This window comes from Chelonia mydas, chromosome 7 (assembly GCF_015237465.2).
Source record: "Chelonia mydas isolate rCheMyd1 chromosome 7, rCheMyd1.pri.v2, whole genome shotgun sequence".
Classification (NCBI taxonomy): domain Eukaryota; kingdom Metazoa; phylum Chordata; order Testudines; family Cheloniidae; genus Chelonia; species Chelonia mydas.
Window position 1 is genome coordinate 40,839,131 of NC_057853.1, and position 18,317 is coordinate 40,857,447.

At 45.0% G+C, this 18,317-nt stretch overlaps 1 long non-coding RNA gene across 1 annotated transcript; it reads left to right on the top strand.

Moving 5' to 3' along the window:
- Window positions 1–14,306: 14,306 nt before the first annotated feature.
- On the top strand, window positions 14,307–15,639 carry LOC122466648. Its single transcript, XR_006292333.1, has 2 exons — window positions 14,307–14,732; window positions 15,585–15,639. It is a non-coding gene; the product is annotated as an uncharacterized LOC122466648 (long non-coding RNA).
- Window positions 15,640–18,317: the final 2,678 nt, after the last annotated feature.

Consider the following 18,317-nt stretch of genomic DNA (forward strand, 5'->3'; position numbering starts at 1 on the left):
GAAGACTTGTGGCACCTTAGAGACTAACCAATTTATTTGAGCATGAGCTTTCGTGGTTAGTCTCTAAGGTGCCACAAGTCTTCCTTTCTTTTTGCGAATACAGACTAACACGGCTGTTACTCTGAAACCTTTCAAATAACCAACTCTGCCAAGAATTGTTATAAACAACTTTTGTTGCTGGCTGTAACTTGATTTGCTTCACTGGCTTTATTCTGTTTTTCACATGAGCACTCCCACAGTGTATCATGACACATCGAGAGTCAAAAGAATTTAGCTATATTTTAGTGAAAAATGAACAAATATAAAAATTGGAGCTCAAACAGGAAAAGAGTAGCAAGTTTAAGACAGTGGGACACATTCTGCACTCAGTTATATTGGTGTAAATAGAGTTACTCTGTGTTTACATCAGCATAACTGACAACAGGATTTAGTTCAAGACCTAAATATCCACACACCCACCTACTACATAGAACTTCACCACCTTACATATCATTTCTGCATTCAGCCCACTGTGTGTGCAGTTCATAATGTGGTCCCCATGTTTCTCTCTGTGGATGTCATTTGTGTGTAGAAGTCGAAACTCTAAACTCCTGAAGATTCCTCCTGGAAGTGCTCAAGAATTTAAAGTCGCTAAAACAACAGATCACAAAGGAGCCACCAGAAGCAAGGCTAATCTCATACAGCAGTGGTTTTCAACCTTTCTTCATTTGCAGACCCCTAAAAAATTTCAAATGGAGGTACAGATGCCTTTGGAAATCATAGATGTTGTCCGTGGACCCCTGTTGAAAACCATTGTTCTGTGGTAACAACAACCCTTTGCGGATCCCGTAGACATAGTCTGGACTCCCAGGGATCCTCGGACCACAGGTTGAAAACCACCAATCTGCTCCACTTTTTTGGAACTCTATGGGGGTCTCTGGGCAGACACTTCATGGCTGGGGATCTGTTAGTACAGAGCAGGGTGGAGCCAGAGAATTTCCAAGCAGTTTTAACTTCCCTCCTGGGCTTCTCATCCCCCTCAAAAGGGGGTAAATGTGCACCTGCCTACAATGGAGCCATCAGCAGCATCCATTCTGCCAGGGAAGGGGCAGGTTCTCCTTGCAGACATCCCAGAATATGCACAGTTATTCCCCTGAGTTTGCCATGGAATTTGAGTATCTATTACATTTCAAGGCTATTCTTCTTGCCCTCCTCTGTGAGGCTTTAAATTCTTTCCTGTGAGCGGGGATAGGAACAGGTTTCACAGTTCCTAATGGGATTTTTGATTGCACAGGAACTAAAGATGCAGGCCCCATATATATGCCCTTAAATGGTGCAGGTAGTTATTCTTTTCTTAGTATAAGCTGCAACCTGACTAGTCTGAAGATTGTATTTGTTTTGGGTTCTTTATACCAGAAGAATCTTCCCAAAGTTTACAGCTTGTGTTAATTACAATGCATAAATGAACTGGATCATGAGACGATTATACTGTTAAGCTTAAAAGTGAGAGTTCTCTCACTTGAGCTGTGTCAGAGAGAACAAACCGTTTACTCATTTCTGCCCAGTCAGGTCTCAATTGTACTACAGCTGTCAGTGACTGGAATGTGGACAATCCGTGCCTAGTGCTTAGAGCAGGCATCGGTAGCTAGGAATTGGAGCCTAGGGTCAGAGCTGGAGTCTGAGGCCAGGTGCCAGAGCCAAGGATCACAGCTCAAGTCAGAAGTCAGGAATTGGAGCTGAGGGTCAGAACCAGGTTACCTGGAATGAGGCAAGGCTGAGTCCAACACAGGAGCAGGACTGGAACAAGGCAGCACAGGAGTTATCTCAGCCAGAGGCAAATGCTTTGAGGCAGCCATTGAACTGCTGCTGCTGGTCTTAAGAGCCAGTCTGCTGACTCTGTCAACCAGTCCAGTGGTGTAGCCAACTAGGCAGTCAACAAGCTGTGCTTGTTAAGTTGCCTGGAGACTGGCTCTGCTGTAAGCTCTGATTCCTGACAACAGCTCCCTAGATACATCTTTGATAATTTCATAGGCGCTGACTCTGTGGCTGCTCCAGAGCTGGAGCACCCACAGGGAAAAAATGGTGGGTGCTCAGCACCTACTGGCAGCCCCCCCCGAGCCTCCTGCCCACTGCAGATCAGCTGTTCCATGGTGTGCAGGAGGCATGGGTGGGGGAGGGGGAGGAGTGAGGGCAGGGTGCACTCGGGGGTGGGGGTGGGGAAGGGACAGAATGGTGCAGGAACAGGCAGGGCAGGGGTGGAGTGGGGGCAAAGCAGGGGTGGGAAGAGACGGGGCAGAGGTGGGGCCTTGGGGAAGGGGTGGAGTGGAGGCAGGGCCTGGGGCAGAACAGAGTTCGAGCATCCCCGGGCACAGTAGAAAGTCGGCACCTCCGGATAATTCTCCCACCCCACCCCGTCAAACTGAAATTAGATCTCCTTGTTTTCCCTAAAAGATCATTTGGATGGAAATTCCCTAATTTTAGTGAGTACATGAGATGAACAAAAATTCCTGGAGATCCATGACCTTGCCGATTGTTTCTAAACAGCAAAATTAGAACCCATACATAGTTCACCATAATTGCAGCCTCACCAGAGACAGCAATAGTGGAGGCTGTTATGTAGTACCAGTGTGTTCTTCTATTGTGGTATGTAACTACTCCCTGAGGATTCCATGACTGTGTGGTAAAATGTGCCTGAGTCCTGTCTACACCACAGTTACTACTATTGCTACCCCCAGTGGAGATACAGAAGTGGTCAATTATGGGTCCTAGTTTTTGTAGGGTAGGCAAAGCTGTTGGATCATCTATGGCAATCTAATAATATATTAAGAGAGGATATTTCATGAGCATTATCTTGTTAGCTGCTTTAAAGCAAAGTATAAATTTTGTTAACTTTAGAGGAGACAAACTATTTCAGCATTTCCAATTTTTTTCCCCCAACCAGTCTATCTGAACCTTCACTTTGCAATGCATAAATGATTCACATGGAAAATTTTCCCCAACTCTAAGTATAACTACTTAATAAATTCAGTAATAACATACAGATATATAAAAGCATTTTACAAAGGAAGATAAGTATAATTAACTACAATTTACAGATGAAGCAAATGAAGCTGAGAGAGAGGAAAAAACTTGTTTGAGGCCATAGGAAAAGACAAATAAGGTGTAAAGATGGGCATGAACTAATTATCCTGACCTTTGAAGGATCTGGAATGCAAAATCAGTTCCAATTTCAGTTGTTATTTCAGAACAAATCCTACAAATAATAGTTGGGGGTACTGCTACTGGGGTTTTAAGATAAGATTAAAGATGAGATAGGACACAGCATTTTAGTGTTTTTGGAAGTGATTCCTGTGCATATAAAAGTCTGAAAAGTAATATATTTTGGGAGGAAAAGCACACTATAAATGTAATTTAAAACACACTTAGCACTGTTGCTCTCACCTGCCCAACAACAATCAATATAATAAGGAATAGCACACATGACCTTTTGTTTGTAAGAAACATACATAAGAAATAACTATTAAAATGTCTGCAAGAGATTTCAGCAGGCAGCCATGAACTGAGCTGAAGGAACTGAACTTCTGTTATCCAAGGATGCCTGAAACTAGATAAGACAGAGGGAGGGGGAAAAAGGGGAAGGAACTGAAAAATGTTCAAGCTGGTGTGTCTGTAAATTTCCATCGCTGAGCTGTGATTTTCAGGGGAATTGTGGCTCAAAAGCTTGTGTCTCTCTCACCAATATCAATAAAAGATATTACCTCACCCACCTTGTCTTTCATGAACTCACTAATCTCTCCTAAAGATGTTTGAAAGATTGCTGAAGAAACTGATTAATTCAACAGTAACACAAAGTATTCACCATGAAGCACCTAACACATTGCAAGAAAGAAAGAAAGACTTTCCCAGTCAAACTCCTGAACAGAGGATCCCAAGAAGCACCCTCCAATTTGAAGCTATTCACTCTCACAGTTAACAATCATTGGTGAAAGCCAGAAATAAATTAGAAATAAAGACGACGACAACTGATGGATTTTCATATTTTTGGTTATCACGTAGTGGAATTATCCATTCCTCACAGACTCTGACAACCACACATCAAATGGAAGATATGAAATGACAGACAGACTTTATTCGTTCTTTTGCAAGAGATAGAACTCTAATCAGATACAGGTTTCAGAGTAACAGCCGTGTTAGTCTGTATTTGCAAAAAGAAAAGGAGTACTTGTGGCACCTTAGAGACTAACCAATTTATCTGAGCATAAGAGAGAAAACCTTTTGTAGTGGTAAACACCCATTTTTTCATGGTTTGTGTGTATAAAAAGATCTTCTGTACTTTCCACAGTATGCATCCAATGAAGTGAGCTGTAGCTCACAAAAGCTTATGCTCAAATAAATTGGTTAGTCTCTAAGGTGCCACAAGTACTCCTTTTCTTTTTAATCAGATACAAACATTCTTATACAGATGGGCTAAGCTATCACTTCAGAGGACTTGTTAGTTTTATAAAACAGCATGACTGATGGCAGCCACTTTTACTTCCTCAAACTTTAAAGTGTGATTCAATTCTGAACAGAGGCTCTGTAAAAATAGAAATCTATGTTTACTGTGTCTTGGTGATTTGCATGTCAAATGTTCTCAGGTTACAAGGAAAAATATTTTTTCTACCTGCTAGTTTTACAGCCTCTTTTTCTTGTGCATCAGCCTCAGTGACATAGATCTTGCAGCATAGATTATGATCTCACTGGGTTTGTGCCTTTAATGGTTTTCAACTGTGCCATCAATGAGTCAGCACAAGTAATTTAGTAAATTATCCTGATGATGATGCACAAGAAGGTATAGTATCTAGCCCAGTTTCTTAGATCATGTTGGCTCTGCATGGCTAACAGCAGTAAAAAGCTGTAAAAACTTATTTTGGTCATGAAAGTAAGCAGATAAGCTACTGAACTAGGTTTTCTACAGGAATGACCAGCTGAAAAGGGACTCTGTTGGCTCCAGTCAGCACCACTGACTGGGCCATTAAAAGTTCAGTCAGCAGCACAGTGGGGCTAAGGAAGGCACCCTGCCTGCCATGGCTCTGCGCGGATCCCAGAAGCCATGGGATGTCCCCCATCCAGCTCCAACATGGAGGGACAGCCAGGGGGCTCGGCATGCTGCCCCTGCCTCAAGTGCTGCCCCCGCAGCTCCCATTGGCCGGGAACTGTGGCCAATGGGAGCTGCGGGGGAAGCACCTGCAGATGGGGCAGTGTGCAGAATCGCCTGGCTGTGCCTCCGCATAGGAGCTGGAGGAGGGACATACCGCTGCTTCTGGGAGATGCTTGAGGTAAGTGCCACCCAGAGCCTGCACCCCAGACCCCCTCCCATGCCCCAACCCCCTGCCCCAGCCCTGATCCCCCTCCCACCCTCCAAACCCCTCGATCCCAGCCCGGAGCACCCTCTTGCAGTCCAAACCCCTCATCCCCAGCCCCACCCCAGAGTCTGCACCCCCCGCCAGAGCTCTCCCTCCCCTGCACCCTAACCCCTTGCCCCAGCCCAGAGCCCCCTCCCACACTCCGAACCCCGCAGCCCGCAGCCCCCTCCTGCACCCCAAATCTCCCAGCCCCACACCACAGTCTGCACCCCCAGCCAGAGCTCTTACCCCACTGCACCCCAATCCTCTACCCCAGCCCAGTGAAAATGAGTGAGTGAGGATGGGGATAGTGAGTGATAGAGGGAAGGGGTATTGAGTGAGTGGGGGTGGGGCCTCAGAGGAGGGGTGGGGCAGGGCAGGGCAGGGCAAGGCAAGGCAAGGGTGTTTGGTTTTGTGCAAGTACAAAGTTGGCAACCCTACACTGAACACACATAAGAAGCTGATCCAATGAAGAGGAAAGTAAGTACCATGTGACTGGTAATAACATAAAAGGACTCCTTGCTGGTAAAACTAAACCAGCTCTTTATCTAGAGAGCTATTTACAGAGATGCTGCAGATTGAATTAGTATTCTAGCCATGTGCATCCAGACTGAGTTTCTAGTGCCTCCTCCAAACTCTTTCCTCCAGCAACTAGTGCTCTTCCTTCCAAGTTCCACACACGGTTGCTATCGATACTATTTTATAACATAATTTTCCAGAGTAGAATCACACTTTAAAGAATCATGCTCCATATACAGAATAAACAAAATCTAACACTATGATGACGTTGTTTAAAACATGGGACTGCCAGCTCAAGCACTTCAGTTGATCCCAATTGCTGTGGTATAACAGACCAACAGGAAGTCTAGGTATTACGCTGGAAACTAACATACTAGCTTACACAAATTTTTCCTTTGGAAGTCTGCCTGGTGGTGGTAAGGGATAGCCTTTGGAGGAATTCCTGGGTGTTGAGGAGAACACAGGAAATTACAACACATGTAGGGTCGTTGACTTTACATTTTTTCAAAACCGAACACTACAGGCCCACCTGTCGCTTACTCCCACTCCCCAGAACTCACCTGTCGCCTGCAGAACTGGGGTGGGAGGAACTGATGCAGAGCTTGCCAGCTCAGTTGGGGTGCAGCGGGGTGGGGGTATGTCTGTCCCTGGAGCGAGGGGACAGAGAGAGCCGGGGCCTCAGGTGTCCGAGAAGGTGGGATGGGCCATCACAGGTGGCAAGCCCAGCTGCCAGCCCCCCTCCTCAAATGTCATGCTCTGTCAGGAACCCTCCTCCTCCAGCAGCAGCTGCTCTTCCCACCCTGTTGGTGGCAGAGGCACTGCAGTAACCGGATTTTTGGTGTCCAGTCCAAGGTTGCCAACTTTCTAATCACACAAAACCAAACACCCTTGCCCTGCCCTGAGGCCTTGCCCCCACTCACTCTATCCCCCATCCTTCCGTCACTCACTCTCCCCCAGCCCCATTCACTTTCACCAGTCTGGGGCAGGGGGTTGGGGTGCGGAACGGGGTGAGGGCTCCAGCTGGGGGTGTCAGAGATGAGGGATTTGGAATCCAGAAGTGGGCTCTGGGCTGGGGCCAAGGGGTTTGGAGTGCAGAAGGGGGCTCAGGGCTGGGACAGGGGGTTGGGGTACAGGAGGAGATGTGAGCTCTCGCTGGGGGTGTGGGCTCCAGCGTGGGGCCTGGGATGAGGGGTTAGAGGTGAAAGAGGGGATTCTGGGCTGGGGTCAAGGGGTATGAAGTGCAGGGGGGGACTGAAGCCTGGAGCAGGGGGTTGGGATGCGGGAGGGGGTATGGACTCTGGCTGGGGGTGTGGGCTCTGGTGTGGGGCCAGGGATGAGGAGTTTGGGGTGCAAGATGGGGCTGATGGCTGGGGCTGGCGCTTGGAGTGCAGGAGAGGGTGTGGGCTCCCCTGCCCCTAGAAGCTGGACATGCCGGCTGCTTCTGGGAGCTGTGTGGAGCCAGGGCTGTCAAGGAGCATGCCTTGGCCCCGCTGGATCACCGACTGGACTTTTAGCGGCCCAGTCACCAGTGCTGCCTAGAACTGCCTAGATCCCTTTCGACTGGACTTTCCAGTCAAAAAACGGACACCTGGCAACCCTAAACACATGCCGCACGGCAGAAATGTGCCCTTACATTTAGGGCACCAAGCCATAGCCTCCCCTTAGCATAAGTCTTGTCTTAATGAGATCTTCACAGTGCTCAGATACCCAGTCATCTAAGTACATCACTAGACTAGACAACACTCTCTCAAAGCTATGAATAGAATCCAACAGTCCTGATTCCCAGTCCCCTGCTCTAATAATTAAAAACAGTGACTGACAGTATCAAAAAGCTAAGGCAATTCCCAAACAAAAAAACTTGATTTAACTGGAGTTAAGGCTGTAAAGGGGGAATTACTTAAGGGTGAAAAAAGATTTTGAAGAACATTGATCTCTGAAGGTTGCTTGAAGTACCTTTGCTTCATGTTTCCATAATTTCCAGTAGCTGATGTTTTTAAATGTTTTACCTTAACTTACAATTTTCAGGCTTTCACATGTCTGGGGTTCTTTTTATAAATTCACTGTCTCTCGGGCTTTCAGTTTTGCATCTTTTTAATACCTACATAGGTGTATTATGATATATAATGGTCAAAACTGTAAATTAAGGCTGAAATTTTCAAACTTCGGTGCCTAAAGTTATCATCCTAAATCCATATGTAGGCACATAAATACAACTGGCTTGATTTTCAAAGTGCAGAGAAAACAGTACTGAAATCAGTGGAAACTGCACACACCTTTGAAAAACAAGTCAGTCGTATTTAAGTGCCTGTATACAGATGTACAAGCCTCGCTCTAGACAGGAAAGCTTGAAAGTTCCAGCCTAATTCAACACATCAATGAATATAAATTAGGAATAGCAACATTATGTACACTTATTACAGAGGGAAACACTTTTTAATATACCCCCAAAAACATGAAAAATAATTAATTTTAAAAATCTGTATTCAGTTTTAATAGACTTATATTTTAATTCCCCCTGAAATTTAAGTTTCTATACACAAGATCTGGTCACCTCAGAAATCAATCTTTTGTCCAGCTGAGCCATACTTTGGCAATAAGTGATTCAAAGGGAGGTACCTGCAACACTTCAAAGGTAGCAGCGCTGGAATCAAAACAATGGTTTACAGGGTGTTGCTGGCATGTGCGGGAACTGTTTGAATAAGTCTGTTTCAGTGCAAGAGCAGATACAACAAGTAACACAACCAAGACTGTAGCTGCTGCTGCTGCCGCCAACTCCTCCTCCCGCCTTGGGGGTTGTGTCCTGGAACTGCTGTCTAATTGTAAGAAAGGAAAAATATGCACCGGCCAACAGGGACAAACAGGAGAAGAAGGGAAAGTTACAGAAACAAGACTGTACACTCCTGATTTCATGTTTATTAAAACTCAAAACACAGACTTCATCACAAACTCTGCTGAATTGCACAATGTGAGTTCTAAGGAAGTTGCATGCAAACAACTGATGCGATAATATGGCCTCACTAGTCTAAGAACTACCAAGGAGCCCTCTAGTGCTTCAGATACTGATGTATCAAGAGTATGAGTATTGTGGAAAATGTTTGGTTAGGATTTTTCTTGCAAGATCATAGTGAATTCAAGAAGAAAATAGGGCCAGAGGGTAGCAATTGGGGAGGCAGAAGCTCAAGAAAATAAACAGTTAGAAGAGAGAGAAAAAGTGGGCCAGATGTGAAAAGATTAGCATGAGTGGTGGGAGAAGGCACAGGAGAGAAGGAAAACTTCTAGACACAGGAAAAGGTGAAAGTAGATGGGGACAGAACAGGTAGCAGGAGCAGAGGAAATGTAATAAAAGAAAAGGGAGTGAGCAAACAATTAGGAAAGAGAAAGAATCAAGTTAAATGTAGTGGAAGAAAGGAGAAGACAGAATGGAATAACAGAAAAGAAAACACTGACACACAATATCAAAATTAGTGAATCTTAATGGATACTTTATTTATGCTAATTCTAGATTTCTTCCATGTGTCCAAGGTTTAATTATTTCATTATGGTGTGAAGATGTTGTGGGTGCCTAATAGTTCTTCATCAAGGGAATCATTCAACTAACTCCAACCTTGTAAAGAAATCACCTCCACCTGGTAGGGCAATGGTTAAGTAAAGACTCAAAGAGAAGAGTTCCACCTCAGGAATCATCAACACTATAGGCCAAATTCTGGCTCATATGAGCAAATGGCCATCAAAGGGGTACACATACACACTGCAAAAGCAGTATAATCCATATTCTGGTTGGTGACAGAAATCACTCATACTTACCCCATGTTAGGAGCATAAATAATCTGTAAGGGGAATCTGTGTATAAGGACTGTCGTCTGATTAGGCAGTATAAATGTACAAACGTAGATCATAGCCCTTAATCACTGAGTCCTCCTCCAAAAAATATACTCTTCTGCAGCTCTTTTTGCACATTCTCCGGAGCAACCTTGCTATGTGTTTTGAGGGGAGCCGGAATTGCAGCAGTCAGCTCCACATGGCAATCCCCGACACTGAGAGCATTTTGTGTCTGTATATAGTGCTCTGCCAAACCTTGGCCCTTTGTCCAGAGGACGTCTAACTAAACTGGTACTAAGAAATATCAGCCATAGCCGAAGTAACTTTGATCGTGTATTGTATAATTTCTCCAGAAAAGGGAGATCATTGAATCCAGTGACAATGAAAAAGGTTAGCTGAAAAAATCTGAAGACAACCCAGAAGAAATATTCTTATTATGGTTTGTCAAGGTTTGTATTTTACTAAAAAGAAAAGGAGTACTTGTGGCACCTTAGAGACTAACAAATTAATAAACCTGTATTTTACTAGAGTTTGATTTAAAAAGTGATGTCTTTTTTCACACCACTGAGGTACAATTACTTTCCTTTCTGCTTTGGTACACCATCTGGAGCATTGTACTTGAGAAGAATAGTGTAGTGTGTGATTTTTTTCCCACAGCTGTTTGAAGTTACATTGTTCCTGTTCTACTATAATTTACTAATTCATATTTTACATTCACCTTTTATAAAATGACATTTTGTTTAGAGAATAAACAATAACAAAAACTCAATTCTGTGATTATTTACACCCTATGTGAATGCCATGGTATCTTGTTTGACAAGGAAATACTTTACAGTTTCCTGTGTAATTCAGGTTTAAATAATTTCAGAAAATATTGGTGTATTTTCATTCACTTTTCACCCCATCCTTTGGAATCTCAACCACAGAACAGAAAACTGTAGTAGGTCTGATTCCAGAATCATTATTTTAATGATGTACAGTGTTAAGTCAATAGCAATAAAGCTAATATTTCTCAGCAGATGGCTCTTTTAAGAAAATATCTTAATAAACATGCCACAAGAGACCACAGAAAAAGAATATATGTCCTCTCAATTTTAAGTGACTTTTCTTTCAGTAAAACAGGTTTAATGGCAGAATGAGGTCATTCAACTTATTCCAGTGTCACACCACAGATGAACCAGAGAATCCACTTAATGAAGAGAAATTTAAATAGCAATTACTGCCAGCTTCCAAGAAATCAGAGCTTTGTCTCCTTCTTTTGTTAAACTCAGACTATGGGGACAGGGACCTGCCTCCCACACAGCAGACTGAGAGTTGGTAATTTTATTACTCTTTGATTTACCAATTTTTGTCAAATTGCTGTTGACAGAAATGATAGTTTCTACTGCAAGGCAGCAATTAAAGTTAATGTGCAATACCGGCCAGTTAATTGTGAAAAGCTAAGACCCCTTGCTGAGATATAATTCTCATCTGCTTTTTATTGGCATCCTTTCTTTCTCTACTGATTAAAAAAATTAACTTTAATTTCTGTTTGTTGTGTACATGGCATCTATTTTGTACCTCAGTGAGGTATTGTTCTCTGCATTACAAGTGCAGTCATTTAATGAGTTGCTCTTCTACAAAAAACTATATAGAAAACACAAAACAATTTACTTCAAATGGAAGTCAATTTCTTTAAATAGCTGCAGACTTGCATATGCTAGGATTTGGTATCTGCAACGTTCCCCTGGTGTTATCTGGACCGGTGATCTGCTAGATCACTCCAATCTCGACTCTGGGAGCCAGCCTTTCCCTGCTCTGCTGTGAGAACCCCCCTCCCGGGCTGTTCACGCACAGCCTCTAGCACGTAAGCTGCTCCCAGCTACGTGAGTGAGCACTTTTGGCCAGCCGCTGCTTGGATTGTGCAACCGAATGACACTAGCCAATATCTCCAGCCCCAGACACAACCCTAGGAACCTCCGTCTTGCAGTGTCCAGTTATGCCTGCTGGACGCTGCAAACTTATATGAGTTTGTCAATTTAACAAAGAAATTGATATGTACCAGGCTTGTTATCCCAAGGGGAGTCTCTGACATGCTTCAAACCAAATGCACTGCTTCTGGTAGAATAAACAAGCAAATTTATTAACTATGAAAGATATATTGTAAGTGATTATAAGTCAAACCACAAGAAGTCAGATTTGGTCAAATGAAATAAAAGCAAAATGCATTCTAAGCTGATCTTAGCCTTTCAGTGCCCTTACAAACTGAGCTGCTTCTCACCACAGGCTGGCTGGTTGCCCTTCAGCCAGGTTCTCCCCTTTGATCAGCACTTCAGTAGCTTGGTGGTGGTGTCTGTAGATGGAGGTGGAAGAGAGAAGCATGGCAAGTTTCTCTCCCTTTTATAATGTTCTTTTCTCCCTCTTGGCTTTGCCCCCCCACTTCAGAGTCAGGTGAGCATTACCTCATTGTAGTCCCAAACTGATCAAGGGAAGGGGGGTGACTCACTCGAGAGTCCAACAGATCCTTTGCTGCTGCCTAGGCCAGTGTCCTTTGTCCACTCCATGCATCTGATGAAGTGGGTTTTAGCTTATGCCCAAATAAATTTGTTAGTCTCTAAGGTGCCACAAAGACTCCTCATTGTTTTTGCTAATACAGACTAACACGGCTACCACTCTGAAACCTTTGTTCCTGTGAGGCTGGGCTGGGTTTGACCCATATATGCCCTGATGAGGTGTGAACCGCCCGTCTGCTCCTGGAGACTTTTGCCTGGGCTTGTTTTAAGCCATGAGGGCACATTTTCAGCCTCATAACTATATACATGAAATTACAACCTATAACATTACTATAACAACAATGCTCAGTGCATCATGAGCCTTCTGAAGACACCCAACATGACAAACTTTGCATTGGACACCACACAATCATATTATAAGGATGAACATGGGGGTGCAGGTTGTTCCCCCGAGGTACAGAGCATCACAGTATCCATGCATGTAAACACCAAATTAAAAAAAGGAGGGCTCAGTCCTCTGTTCCTTGCACATTCAAACTCCCCCCCCCCCCCAGAGGTGCTGGAACTAGGGGTGCTGTGGGTACTGCTGCACCCCCTGACTTGAAGTGGATTCATTATATATAGGGTTTACAGTTTGGTTCAATTTCTCTCAGCACCCCCACTACAAAAATTGCTCCAGCATACCTGCTCCCACCAGAGTCAGAGGTCAGGCCTCTGAACAGAAGATTTGCCATACCAGATCAGATATAATCCAGTGTCCTGCTCCTGACAGGTCAATATCTGATATGTCCGTAGAAGGCAAAACTGCCCATAATATCCAACTGTGCAGTGGAATACATATGTGAGTGTGTATCTAAGGTGGGGAGGAGGATCACCAACTTTTTTGCCTATCAGAAAATCTGTTTATGCCCTGAAGCGTGACATACTTTTAATTATTCTTATTAGTTAATTATCAGGTTTAGGGCCAATATTTCAGTCACACCACATTCAAACCAATCCTTTTGATTTCACTGGGAGTGTCTCACTTTCAGGGTAACTACACCTGTACCCTCCCCCTCTATGGACCACTTCAGTCAGGTATCAGGTCTCTAGCCATTACCTGTTTTCTGGGTAGAGATCCGCCCTTGTCCTACTCCCTTCTGACCAGGGTTTTAAGGCTGCACAGCCCTATAGCATACGCTGTGATGAGATTCCCAGCAAGGTAGGCTGCCTAATGGGCAGCATCTATGCATTGCCTTCTCTCTGACAGCTATGAACCAAATGTATTGCCAGCAGTTACAACTTACCGTACAGCTCTTTCTCAGTAAAATACATTTATTTTTAGGACAAAAGAATCACAGATAGAACATATAAAAAACAATAAAAGTTCCTGTCGCACATCTTCCTTATGGGGCCTTAGTACGCCAATATCCCTTCCAACCCTTCTTCAAGGGTTGGGGTCTTGCTTGGACAGAAGGTGCTGAATCAAAAACAAGACTCTGTCTCAGTTCAAGCTCATCCACTTACACCAAAAGCCCTTTCTTTTATTCCTTTTCTATGGAAAACCCAGCTTGAACTAGTATATCAAAGCCATCCCAAGGGTTCATACCTCCCAGGAACTATTTACAGTCTGGGTCTACACTATGAGTTTAGGTCAGATTTAGCAGCGTTAGATCAGTTTAGCCCTGCACCTGTCCACACTATGAAGCCATTTTTCCCCGACTTTAAGGGCTCTTAAAACCGGATTCTGTACTCCTCCCCACCAAGTGGATTAGCGCTGAAATGGACCTTGCTGTGTCCAATTTGGGGTAGTGTGGACTCAATTCGACGGTATTGGCCTCCAGGAGCTATCCCAGAGTGCTCCATTCTGACTGCTCTAGACAGCATTCTCAACTCGGATGCACTGGCCAGGTAGACAGGAAAAGCCCTGCGAACTTTTGAAGTTAATTTCCCTGTTTGGCCAGCGTGGCGAGCTGATCAGCACAGGTGACCATGCAGAGCTCATCAGCACAAGTGACCATGCAGTCCCAGAATCGCAAAAGAGCTCCAGCATGGACCGAACAGGAGGTACTGGATCTGATTGCTGTATGGGGAGATGAATCTGTGCTATCAGAACTCTGTTTCAATAGATGAAATGCCAAAATATCTGAAAAAATCTCCAAGGGCATGAAGGACAGAGGCTATAACAGGGACCCACAGCAGTGCCACGTGAAACTTAAGGAGCTCAGGCAAGCCTACCAAAGAACCAGAGAGGCAAACGGCCACTGCGGGTCAGAGCCCTAGACATGACACTTCTGTGATGAGCTGCATGCCATTCTAGGGGGTGCCCCTACAACTACCCCAGCCCTGTGCAGGGACTCTGTCAATGGACTCTCACGCAACAGGGATGCAGGTTTTGGGGACGAGGAAGATGATGATGATGAGGAGATTGAAGCACAGCAAGAAAGTGGAGAAACCATTTTACCCGACAGCCAGGAACTGTTTTCCACCCTGGATCTAGTACCTTCCCAACCCACAGAAGGCGGGCTCCCGGACCTAGAAGGAGGAGAAGGGACCTCTGGTGAGTGTACCTTTGTAAATATAATACATGGTTGAAAAGCAAGCGTGTTTAATGATTAATTTGCCCTGAAGACTTGGGGTGCATTCACGGCCAGTATAACTACTGAAAAAGTCTGTTAACGTGTCTGGGGATGGGGCGGAAATCCTCCAGGGACACCTCAATGAAGCTGTCCTGGAGGTACTCCCAAAGCCTTTGCAAAAGGTTTCTGGGGAGGGCAGCCTTATTACGTCCTCCATGGTAGGACACTTTACCACGGCAGGCCAGCAGCACGTAGTCTGGAATCAATGCATAACAAAGCATGGCAGCGTATGGTCTGGGTGTTTGCTGGTATTCAAGCAACATCCGTTCTTTATCTCTCTGTGTTATCCTCAGGAGAGTGATATCATTCATGGCCACCTGGTTGAAATAGGGGAATTTTATTAAGGGGACATTCAGAGGTGGCCGTTCCTGCTGGGCTGTTTGCCTGTGGCTGAACAGAAATCATCCCTGCTGTTAGCCACTTGGTGGGGGGAGAGGTGAAGCGATCATCCCAGAGAATTAGGTGTGTGTGTGTGTGTGTGTGTGGTGCTGCTGTTTGAAACCATTCCCACATGTTAGGAAGGTTAAAGAAGCCAAAAGACTGTGGCTTACCATGGCTGCCTGCAAGCCGAATTCTGTTGCCCGCCGGCCCTGCGTGTGTGATCTCTCACACTATACTGGCAGGCACTCGATATAAGAGGCAAAATGCGACCTTGTAGAGAAAGCACACATGCTATGTAATGTTAACAGCTTGGTTCACTGTGAAAGAGTCTACCCATTGTTCTCTAAAATGTCTCTTTTTAATGACTAATCTCCCTTTTTTCCCTCCCACAGCTGCAGATGTTTCATCGCTCCACATATCATCTCCGTACCAGAGGCTATCAAAGAAGGGGAAGGGATAGGTCAGTGGTTTGAGCATTGGCCTGCTAAACCCTGGGGTGTGAGTTCAATCCTTGAGGGGGCCATTTGCGATCTGGGGCAAAAATTGGGGATTGGTCCTGCTTTGAGCAGGGGGTTGGACTAGATGACCTCCTGAGGTCCCTTTCAACCCTAGTATTCTATGATTCCCAACTGACCGGTAGCTGTCTGGAGTTGCAAGCTTCCAGAGGACTATCGCCACTCGCTTGTGAACTGTGAGGGCTGCTCTCATCTTGGTATTCTTGCGCTTCAGGGCAGGGGAAAGCAAGTCACAAAGTTCCATGAAAGTGCCCTTAAGCATGGAAAAGTTTCGCAGCCACTGGGAATCATCCCAGACCTGCAACACTATGCGGTCCCACCAGTCTGTGCTTGTTTCATGGGCCCAGGATTGGCGTTCCATGGCATGAGCCTGCCCCATTGCCAACAGGATGGCAAAATTGCCGGGGCCTGTGCTTTGAGAGAAGTCTGTGTCCATGTCCTCATCACTCTTGTCACCACGCTGCCATTGCCTCCTCGCCTGCTTTTGCAGGTTCTGGTTCTGCATATACTGCATGATAATGTGCGAGGTGTTTACAATGCTCATAACTGCCACAGTAATTTGAGCAGGCTCCATGCTTGCCGTGGTATGGCGTCTGCAAGAGAGCAGAGTGGCAGCGGAAGCGGTTGTTCACAGCTCAGCGGGCTGCACGCTTGCCCTGTTATGGCGAGACAAGAGCAGCCGAGCAGAGTTGCAGCGGAAGCGGCCCTGCGAGATCACCAGGAGAGCAGGAGAGCAGAGTGGCAATGGAAGCGGTGGCTGATGACCTGCAAGGTGGATTCATGAGAGCAGGAGAGCAAAGTTACAGCGGAAGCGGGAGCCCGTAACAGACAACATGGAGAAATTCGCTATCGAGACAAGAGCAGGAGAGCAGAATGGCAGGTGAAGCGGTGGTTTGATGACGACGGTTAGCAGTCCTACCGCACTGTCTGCTGAAAGCAGTATGGCGCCCACACGGAAAAAAGGCGCGAAACGAGTGTCTGCCATTGCTTTCACAGAGGGTGGGGCAACTGACGACATGTACCCAAAACCACCCACAACAATGTTTTTGTCTCATCAGGCATTGGGAGCTTAACCCTGAATTCCAATGGGCGCAGAGACTGCGGGAACTGTGGGATAGCTACCCACAGTGCAATGCTCCGGAAGTCAACGCTAGCCTCAGTACTGTGGACGCACTCCGCCGACTTAATGCGCTTAGTGGGAACACATACACACAATCGACTGTATAAAATCGCTTTCTAAAAATCGACTTCTATAAATTCAACCTAATTTTGTAGAGTAGACATACCCTAAAAAAGAGACTAACAAAAAATCTTCTTTGGTGGAGTTTAGCCTTTCAAGACTTTGATTTTGAAATACAACACATTTCAGGAGCCTCTAACAAAATGGCTGAAGCACTCTCCCAGGAAGATTTCCCAGAATCAGCCGGGTGAAAATGTCCCTGTAGTCTAAGTCGTTGTAGTCCTTGAAATGTAAAAAATATAGTATAGTTCTTCATGTAATTATTAATAAAATTAGAGGTGCATGTATCTTATTAACTCTGTTTCCTAAACCTCCAGAAAGAAATCCCAGCTGGTGTGGACCAGACCTGAACCAGCACCATCTGCGATTTAAGGGGGATGTGATAAATGAAGGGGGGTAGCTCCCTTTTATGGACACCCAGCCAGCCAGTTAGCTATAAAATCCCTGTTAGTAGCTGCTCTCTACTTGCTTTACCTGTAAAGGGTTAAAAGTCCATAGGTAAAAGGAAGGGAGTGGGTACCTGACCAAAAGAGCCAATGGGAAGGATAGAACTCTTTAAAATTGGGGAAAAACTTCCCCTTTGTCTGTGGTGTTCTCCCGGAGAGCAGAGACTGGGCTGGAACTACGCTGTAAAAAGCTTTGGGCCAGGTATGAAAATCATCAGATCATACCCAGAAACTACTCATTTGAAACCCCAGATATGTAAGTAGATCAGGAAATGTCTAGGAAGACGTGATTAGGTTTATCTCTTTTATTTCTTTATGGCTTGTGGACTCCTCTGTGCTAACCCCAGGTGCTTTTGTTTTGCTTTTAACCTTTAAACCGGACCTCAAGAGAGCTACCTTGATGCTTAATTCCTGTAATTGTTTTTTTAAAATCTAGCAAAAATCCTAAATTCCAAATGTATTTTCTTTCTTTTTGTTTTTAATAAAATTTACCTTTTTTTAAGAACAGGATTGAATTTTGTGTCCTTAGAGGTTTGTGCATATGTTGTTTAATTAGCTGGTGGCAACAGCTAACTTCCTTTGTTTTCTTTCTCAGGTCTTCCCAGGAGGGGGTGTGAAAGGGCTTGAGGGTAGGAGGGTAGGTAGCACCTTCCTGGGTTCTCAAAGGGGTTTTTGCACTTGGGTAGTGGTAGCATCTACCCATCCAAGGTCAGAGAAAAGCTGTAACCTTGGGAGTTTAATACAAGCCCGGAATGGCCACTATTCATTTTTAGAATCCTTGTGGGCCCCCACCTTCTGCACTCGAAGTGCCAGAATGGGGAATCAGCCCTGACAAGATCACATGAAATACCACTTGATCTTTCAAGGCCCAGACTTCTCCTCTCACCCCTAGGGCCTCTTATGGTTTCAGTGTCCTGCACTTCT